At 40.7% G+C, this 9,372-nt stretch overlaps 1 protein-coding gene across 4 annotated transcripts in view; it reads left to right on the top strand.

Annotated features, from left to right (window-relative positions):
• Positions 1–9,372, top strand: part of MBNL2 (muscleblind like splicing regulator 2) — a 104,352-nt gene that overhangs the window by 8,875 nt on the left and 86,105 nt on the right. The window lies entirely within an intron of this gene.

Below are 9,372 nucleotides of genomic sequence, written 5' to 3'. Positions count from 1 at the left end.
CATGATTTTTGCACTTCATAGGTATTATGGGCAGTGTACTGAACTTAGTGTAAAACTAACTGTAAATTGCAAAGTGGCAAGACTTCTGTTTATTTTCAAGCACTCGGAAGGATGACTTTCAGTGCTGGGTTTCAGCGTGTTGGGTTTACACCTTAATGTTCTCTTCCGGCAGCTCTCTGGGAGACTCCTCCTGACATCAAGGTGGGAGAAACGACTGCCCTGTAGGATATCAGAACCCAGTTTTAGTCCATTTTTATCTTTTTTTTTGGGGGGGTATTCCTTCCCCCTTTTCAGACGGTCTGCGGTGCTGTTAGCAGCAGCTCTATACGTATTTCAAGCCTACAGCTGCACTGGTTTGTCAGCAAACACCTCTGGCTGTGCTTCTGGTGGGATGGGCAGGCCCATCGCTGGCAGGAGCATACCTCTGCGCCCGGTTAATGGTTCAGGACTTTAGCACTGCCCTGCTTTTATTTAAAAGGCTGTGATAACACGTACGGGATTTCCCTCATGGCTGTGTTCACCCGTAACACAGCATCCCCAGCTACAGCCTCCGACTGCCGCGAGGAGACCAACGCTGGCTTTCCCACCTCATCTCCTTGCCCCGCAGCCCAAAAGCGGTGGGGCCTGGGACACCTCCTCCGGCTGGCGAGTGGCTTTTGCGGAGGAGGACGCCAGTGTGTGGGCTGCCTGTGCTAGGGATTGCAGTGCTGCAGTCCTTATTGGCATGCTGAACATGCACCGGCAGCACGGCGCGCCGCTGTCCTGGAGCTCTAGCACTTGCATTTAAAAACTTTTCACGTGTATTTTTTTTTTTTACAGTTCCCTTGTGTATTTTAGTCCCCCTCTGCTAATCCTGGGACACGCTTTGGGGCTCGATTGCTTTATTGCCATAATTTTAAGGCGGTGGGGGGAAGCCAAAAAAACCCTAGGATTTTCTTTGCCACAGTGCGGAAGGCATGAAAGGCTTTGAAAGTGGCTTCACTGATGTGTTTATAAAGCCAGTGCTTTTTTATTTTTGCCTTTTTTTTTTTAACAGACCTCATTTAATGCTCATGACTTTGTGTGGTGAGGCCATTTTTAAAGGCTTTGGTATTCACAGTAGCAGCTCTTTGAAGTGGAAGCACCAGCGAGGGACAAGCCAGTGGCTTAATCCTTGGTGTAAAAGGTCCTAAGTGGTAAGAAGCCACAACATCCATCTCAAGGGGGGAAGCTGGAGAGCAATACCTTGAACTAAATCCATCTCCTGGACCTCACCTGTGGAGCTGGAAGTGGTTGGGCACTTCTGTAGGATGTGAGGGATCCAGTCCCCTTCCTCTCTCTCTCTCTGGTTTCCTGCTCTCTTTCTGTCTCCCCTTCTCTCCCCAGTCTCTTGAGGAGCAGGACACAAACACTGAAGGGCAAGGGAGCGAGGCCTGAGAACAAACACGTGTTCCTGTGAGGGGTTTTCTTGCCTTCCCAAGTTGGTAAATCATCCCTCTGGAGTGCAGAGCAGGTGGCACAGTCACTCGTGTGATCTGTCGGTCCTTGTGGGCATGTGTCTGTCCGGTTAAGTCAGTGGCTTCATGGTGGCCCCAGGAGATAAAGCTGTGCCTTCACGTTCTGAATCGTCCTTTGGAGGTGCCTGTCTGCCCTTTGGCATGAGGACAATGAAGGAGATCGTGGTTTTTGGTCGTCAGTGACACATTTGAGTGCCTGAAGATAGGTGGAACGAGTCTGCCATCTCCGAAATCTGTTTGTTTGAAACAGGAGATGAAAGTATTGAGTTTCTCATGGGAGGGCTTGAGGATCAGCGTGTCCCTATGGATCTGTAGCCAGCCCTGGCTGCAGGACTAGACTGCTTGTAAGGAGCTGCCATCCCGAGGTGGAGAAGGCAAAAGGGTAAGCTGAGGGCAGGAGTATGTGCCTTCACTGGCGCATGACTCTAGCTGTTAATCGCCAGGGTTGAGAGGCTTTCTGAGGAGGATGTTCCTTCTCAACCACTGAATTTAGTAGCCATTGGTGATTCTGATGACTAATTAAATAATCTGATTTTCAGGTTGAAAATTTATTTTAAACTTGTTCATATTTTTGACCTTCAGTACATCACCTGCCATTTAACTTCACGCTCTAGCTGTTTGCCATATGCAAAGATAGCTGTCTGTTGTATGGCTTCCTGACTGGTCATTCACTGAGTGTCCCCTGCCTCCTAGTCAAAATTTAGTGGTCCTCATCATCAGTCTGTATGAATGTCATATTCTTTCTGTTGTCAAGAGCCTCGCTGTTGCCTCTTCATATATGTAAGCCTTTCTGTAGCACTGATGGTGCTGTTGCTGTTCTCCCTCTCTTTTCTAGCTCTGCAGTAGTCTCTTTGAAATGGGGGGGATCCTAACTTGATTTATCACTCAATAGTTACATGCTCCATGACTATATGTAGTAGCATAATTCCTTTCTGTTTTCCTTTGATATTGCCAAATGTTCTGCTTGCTTTATACTCCATCAACTGCTGAGTATTTTGCTGAAGTTTTCATCGAATTGCCCGTAATGTCCACAAGATCTTTCCTCTGTAGTAGTGTCTTGTTTGAACCTAGTGTTTTGTGTGTACTATTTATTACTTTTGGGGGTTTTCCCCTCATCTGCATTATTTTGCCTATCTTTATGTTAAGCTCTTATGTCACTTTATCATCCCGTGTACTCATTATCATGAGATCCTTTTGTAACTCTTCACAGTTGGCTTCAGGTATGACTTTGCAAAAATTTTATGTTAACTGCAAACTATCTTTTATTGTTTATGGCTATGTTGCAAAGCAGAGGAGGACAACTGTTGGTAAACTTCATTACGAAAATTACAGCAGATTATTAAAAGTAAAAGCATGATATTTAACCATGTGAGTTTGGGTTTGGGGGCTTTTGTAGAATTTGACCCTGAACAACTGCTCTGACTTCAGTCTTTATGCCATCTGCAAATGCTTAGCACTTTTAGCTACCCTTTTTAATTAAATTTCTTTTAACATCCATAAGACTCATGCCATCATGAGAACTAGGTCCCACAAAAATCATAAGCTTACAAAGTTGAGATGTTTCATTTGCATTTATTTTGCTTAATTTTGAGCTTTTAGGATTTGTATTTTATAGCTCTTCTCTATTGTTGTCAGAATTGTACTTTTTGATAAAAACTGACTGTTCCTTGTAAACATACTTGTAGATGATAAGGCTTTATGAAATGCACTTGATGTTTTCAGGCTTCCAGTGAAATGGGTGACAGGTGCTGCAGTAGGATTGTGTAGTGGGTCCTTTAACTTGAGGATTTATGTTATAGGAATCGATATAGGTGTGGGGTGTGTTTTTTGTTGGTTTTTTTTCTTCTTCTTAGAGAGAAATGAAATTAAAACAGACTTAGTAGTAATGGTCTGCTTTGGTAAAGATAACCACCTGTATCCCAACCCTCTTGACCTCCAGACACCAAAACGTTAGCAAACTTCACTTAGGGGAAAGGTAAATGTGATAGTGTTCATCTTTGGAGTGCTTCACTGCAAGGTAAAAATGATTGCCCTGAAATAGAACTTTAGAAACAGCAGGCGAGTGTCTACTTTTCTGATTTAAAAATACTAAACTTTTTTTGTGCCTGTATTGACTCCAGTGCTGCAGTTATGAAATTTAGATTGCGTTGTGCCTTGTGCATCAGCAGGATTGTTCTTTAAAATTTTCCTGGTGGACCTTGCTTGGTGAATGTTTGGCAATAATGAAGCCAGAAAAAATCTAGAACCTTAAATTGTGGATTTCTATCCAACTTTACAGAACCATAATAATTAAATTTTAAAAAAAAACAACAAACCAAACCCTCTTAATTTGTAAATTGAGTGAACTTTGTTCATAAGAAATCCTAAAACCACAAAACTAGAATACCACTGCATCTTTTTAGCCTCTCTGTTTTCTGTCTTTTCAGGGTATAATAGTGCTTTTTTTGGTAGTGGACAGGCAGTTCTGTTCAGTTGCTGTAAAGTGGTACCATGGTTACTACTACTATTTCAGATGATGGGCAGAGGAATAAATGTGGAGAAGGGCCTTTCAAGTAGGTTTTCAAGATTTCTAGAGTCTATGCATTGTAAAAAAGTGGGTATCTCTGTGAAAGCCAAATATTGGTAATGTATACTTTACAGCCCATAAAGTTGCAGAGGATTGCTGGAGGGCATAATTTTGGCTGAGAGAGAGTTGGTTAATTTGTCTGGGGTTTTTTTCTGGTCTGGTTTGATTTTGTGTCTCACCTGCTTTGTCCTGGAAATGTTCTATGAAATGGAAAGAAGTCCTATCAAGTGTCAGGGGCCAGTGTGTGTACATAGGCTGAAGGTTAGAAGATATAAAATCTCTTATTTACAAGCTAAGCAAATATTGCATTAAAAAGAGGCACATTCAACACAGAAATCTGCTAAGTCATTTTTGCAAAGTTGTTTTTTGGAATAGAAATGCGTGTAAGCATAACAGCAGCAGTCCACTTTTTATGTTTATAAATGGACAGTTTTTTATCTCTGAATATTGTTGTTGATGTTATTGATTTGACCAGATCCAAAATATTTTTTGTGCTATTTATTGACTTTAACACAGAAAAATTGGCATTATCTTTCAAAAATAGTGCTGTCTATCAAGGTGAGATTTATGCAGGGTTAAAGGAAGTTTTTGAATTACGATTTAACGCAGAAGTTGTGCAAGGCAATGCAAATGGTACAGTGCAAAGCAAAATGTGGCTTTAAATACCCATTTGGGACTAAGCTTGAAGTACAACAAATGAATTAAACCTTTGAAAAGGACAAAACTGTCGAGACTTATTTTAACCAGTCCAAATTTTCTGCTGCAATGTGAGCAGAAAACTCTCTTGCCAAAAGCCAGTTCCTTGTACTCTGTGTCACAAGCGTATCCATTGCTTTGGAAGCACTGGTGAACACCGGGCTGTGCTTAGCAGTGCTGCTGTCGCCAGCAGGGGAGACAAATTTCTGCGGTTACAGGTAAGCAGAGATAGTAGAAAAAGGTCTGGAAAAGTGCTCTGTCAAAACATTTCTGGGAAATATATTCAGTTTTCACTGCAAAAATATTGCAATTCTTTGTGTCAGTAGGATGGAAGAACTCTTTTTCAACTTACCTGTTGAAACCCAATTTACAATGTATTCCTGAAAACCTTGTGCTTATCCATGATAATATTTAAGTTAGGATAAAATGATTCAGTCGTATGAAAATAAAGTGATGAGGTGGAATTGTTTCAATATTGCTAATACAAATCTACTTTTTCCCTAAAAATTGTCACCTTTCAGTTTAAGGAGGCACTGAGATGCTGAAATTTCCTTTAGGAAAGTTTTCAACAAGACCTAGTGAGAGCAGGAAAGACTTTTTCCTATTGCTCTCTTTCCATATTAAATAGCTGAGTTAAAATAGAGAGGAGTTGTCATTTAAATATTGCAGAAATTGTTGATTTGAGACAGGGGCATGCCTGGGTCTGGGACCTAGGAGTACTGGACTAATGCTGCCTGACCAGTCAGTATTGCTGCCTGAATCCATTCCCTTTTCAACTTTGAAGACAGCAGAAATGAAAAGGAAGGCTCTGTACGTTAAAATTGCTTTTACAAGGTACTGGCAGGTTTTTTCTTTCCCTTCCAGAAATCTGTAGTGTGTCCCCTTTTACTGTCATAGACAACTGAACTATGCACGTGGCAGAAAAATGAGTATGAACTCATCCAATGTCCTTACTGTAGCCTAATAAACTTCCTGAGTTTGCTCCTGTGCATCCTCCCTGTACGTTGTTTTAAGTGCTTTGTGTGCTGTTACTTATTTAAAAAAAAAAGTTTTTTCTAAAATGAAACTGGGTTAAAAAGTAACTTTCTTCAAGTGGCAACGTGGGGTGAGCTTTTTGGACCAAGAGAGATATGTTACACAAAATAAAACAACAAATCGATATGACCCATTTTTATTGGGTCAGTGCTTCTTAATCGGTGCTCAAGTGAAAAGGAAGGTCAGTAGCAGTACTGGACACCAAACCCAAAATTCGTCATCGTAGAGATAGAAAAAAAAAAGCGTTTGCTCTGGTAGGCAGTATTTGCAGACAGTTACTGTGCGCTCCTTCTAGTTGTAACTTCATTATTGCATCAGGATTAAATAGAAGTTTTCACGTTTTCCAGGAAAACAGAAATTTGCCAGAACTGGCAAGTACTCTGAGAAAAGCTCTTCTTTGTTTCTCTGCCACCAGTTGCAAAAACAATTTTAGAGGAAAAGCATTCTCTTTCTGAACTCATGATACTTATTTGACAGCAGAATAGTGGTTCACTAAATGCAAATTTATATTTTATTCCAGGGAGAATAGATTTCCATTATGTATTGTCAAACACAACACAGGTAGCCTCTGAAGTTTTAAATGGTGGTGGTTTTTTTGTTGCCAAATAAATGGCTTGAATTTTGAAAAGAAAATCTTTTACTGTCATCTTCACATTGAGCTTGATTAGATATTTTCTTTATTTGCTTTGGAGGACCAAAGATAATCAGATAATCAGGCAGGAAGCAGTCTCTCTGTTCAAAACACAAAAAGGCAAACTACCTTTGGAAGACCAATAAGAATAGTGGTTCACTAAATGCAAATTTATATTTTATTCCAGGGAGAATAGATTTCCATTATGTATTGTCAAACACAACACAGGTAGCCTCTGAAGTTTTAAATGGTGGTGGTTTTTTTGTGGACAAATAAATGGCTTGAATTTTGAAAAGAAAATCTTTTACTGTCATCTTCACATTGAGCTTGATTAGATATTTTCTTTATTTGCTTTGGAGGACCAAAGATAATCAGATAATCAGGCAGGAAGCAGTCTCTCTGTTCAAAACACAAAAAGGCAAACTACCTTTGGAAGAGACCAATAACCTGTTGAATCCTACTTCTTTTTTTTTTTTTTCCTCCAGGGCTGTGCCAAACAAAACATTACTGGTTTCTCCTTGACTGGGAAAGGTCTTTGAAAAATGGCTTTTAGTGGAAGATTTCAGCTTCTGTTATGTAAAATATTTGCTGTCTGAATGTTAGCATAAAAACATTATTTTAAAAAATAAAATGAAATTGCCTTTGAAGGTACTTGATAATAATCCGCTATTCCATAGGTGACTTTAAAGTTAGGTTGCTGTTCCGTCTTTTTAACTTCTGTAAGATATAAGGTATTCTGACATAGACGCTTAATCTGGCTTTGCGGTATGTCCTGTGAGATACCTAAGAAGTAAAGCACTTGCATATGTTCTACTTCATGAGGATTTCTTTAGTTTTGGAAGTAAATAAAACTGTTGTTGCGTGTAACGTGCACGCTACTAATGAAGAGAGAAAGGGGAATTGAATCCTTGTGATAAAATGGACACTGGTGAAGGCTTGCTTGGGCAACCCTCTGAGAAGTAAAGACACTATTGAGGTTTTTTCTTTTCCCTGTTGGAAGCGCTTTCCCATTTTGATGAGTTGCTGCTTCCAAAATGTGTTTGAGATCGTTGTGAAATGCTCCGGGTCTGGCAGAACGCAATCGGAGCGCCTCGCTTGGGCTCCTTTGGGCGTGCTCTTGGGTGTTCCTCTTTCTCCGTTGGATTGCTAAGAAAACATAGCTTCTGGGAATGCTCCTAGGTGAGGCAGCTTGGGTGCAGAAGAAGGGGTCTTGGTGTTTCTTTCTCTTCTGGTAGGTTTTAAGTGCTTTTCTCCAAGCTCCACTTTCACTGAAAGGAAAAGGTATCTTCTCTCTTCTAGTTTAACCAGTTCAGGGGTAATAAAAAGCCAGTAACAACACAGATTTACTTAAGGGGTTTTGTAATCAGTCATCTTGCTCCCTAGCTCCATTTGGTGTTTTCAGATTTTTTTTAAATCTCCGAAGTCCTGAAGTGTTTCCTTCCATATCCACGCTCCTCTCCTGAGAGTCCAAGCTTTTGTCAACAATTGTGAAAACCTGTCAGGCTCCCTCTTGGTATCCTACTCTCTACGCACATGATGATGAAAGACACTGCTGACAGAGCAGCGTTCAAAAAGGGAGTGGGCAAATCCATGGAAGAAAAATCCAGTGAGACCTATTAAATAAAAAGGCATCAGTTACACGTTGCTGGGAGAAGATTCATGCAAATTACCGCACTCTGCCGGCCCTGGTTTTGCACTCTTCTGTAGACAACTGGTATTGGCTGCGGTTGGAGACTGGATATTGGGCGAGATGGACTTTTTCAGCTGATCTGCTAAAGTCGTCCTTATGTACTTCGGTATCCTGTTCTCAGGTAAAATGCACATGGAGAAAACAGCACAGAGATGCAGGTATTTTATCTCAGAACAGCAGTGCTGCTTGGATTTTGTGCAGGAAATCTGTTCAGCAGAATGGGTTTAGTGCTTAAGAGGCGGTCGGAGTTAATAGCATTAGGTAGTGCTCTTGTTGCCCTCGCCTCAGGAGCTTTGTTTGGATGTGCCATGCAACTTCCCTGAGTAATTTGTAGGAGTATATTATTAATAAAGCTATTGGCAGTCTTAAACATATTTTCAGCTTGCGAGTTCAACATGTCTTAATTTACATGGAGTCCTTGGTTTATTCAGACCTATCCTTGTCTTTCAGTGCAAAGGGATGCTGTTTGTCACATAAATACCTCGGTAAGAGTTCTGCCTTCTGGGCTTAGTGCGAAACCAGAGTAGAGAAAATAGAAAATTGACAACAGCCTGAGCTCTTTTAAATTGTGCTCCTGTGTAACAGCATGTTATCGGTCCTTTGGCAGGTGAGAACAGTCATTTGATCACGTGTTCCTTCCATGCCAGTCTATAAAAATTTCACAGTACATAAGCACACTTTTCTATAAATATTTTTACAGTCCTAAAAAAAAAATAATAAATACAATGAATGTCTGCAGCTGGGTGTGAGTAGGAGCTCCTAATTCACTGGGGTACCCTTCCCTGGGGAATTGGGTTTCATTAATAGCTATTATGTGATGCACTCTGCCAAAAGCAAAACACTTGTGTCCACAAGAGGCCAAGTGATAACGTCATTGCTGCCGGGGATGATTAACTCTGCTCACAGAGGCACGGAAACAGAAATTGCTTTCGTCCTCTTGTCAAGGTGGGAGCAGAATTTTGTGAATGAAATTCATGCACCTAGAGGATAAAATCAGGTTTCTCTGGACTTAAAAACAAGAAGTGTTTATGTTACAGACTGTGAGAGAAGGTACAGACCAAGCAAGGAGGAGAAGGTTCAGTGGAGCAGGATGAAAATCATTGTTTAAAAAAAAAAAAGTTTGCTAGAAGAAGAAAAACTGTTTTCTGCAATTGCATTTTAATGGAAGCATAATGAGCACTGGTTTTATCAGCATGACTTCGAAGCACTTTGATGTTAGAAAATACCCTTGTGGGCTCCAGTCATCTACAGACTTAAA

This window comes from Aptenodytes forsteri, unplaced genomic scaffold (assembly GCF_000699145.1).
Source record: "Aptenodytes forsteri isolate BGI_AS27 unplaced genomic scaffold, ASM69914v1 Scaffold123, whole genome shotgun sequence".
NCBI lineage: Eukaryota > Metazoa > Chordata > Aves > Sphenisciformes > Spheniscidae > Aptenodytes > Aptenodytes forsteri.
The sequence above is the reverse complement of the archived record's forward strand: the minus strand, read 5'-3'. Positions and strand labels throughout refer to the sequence as shown.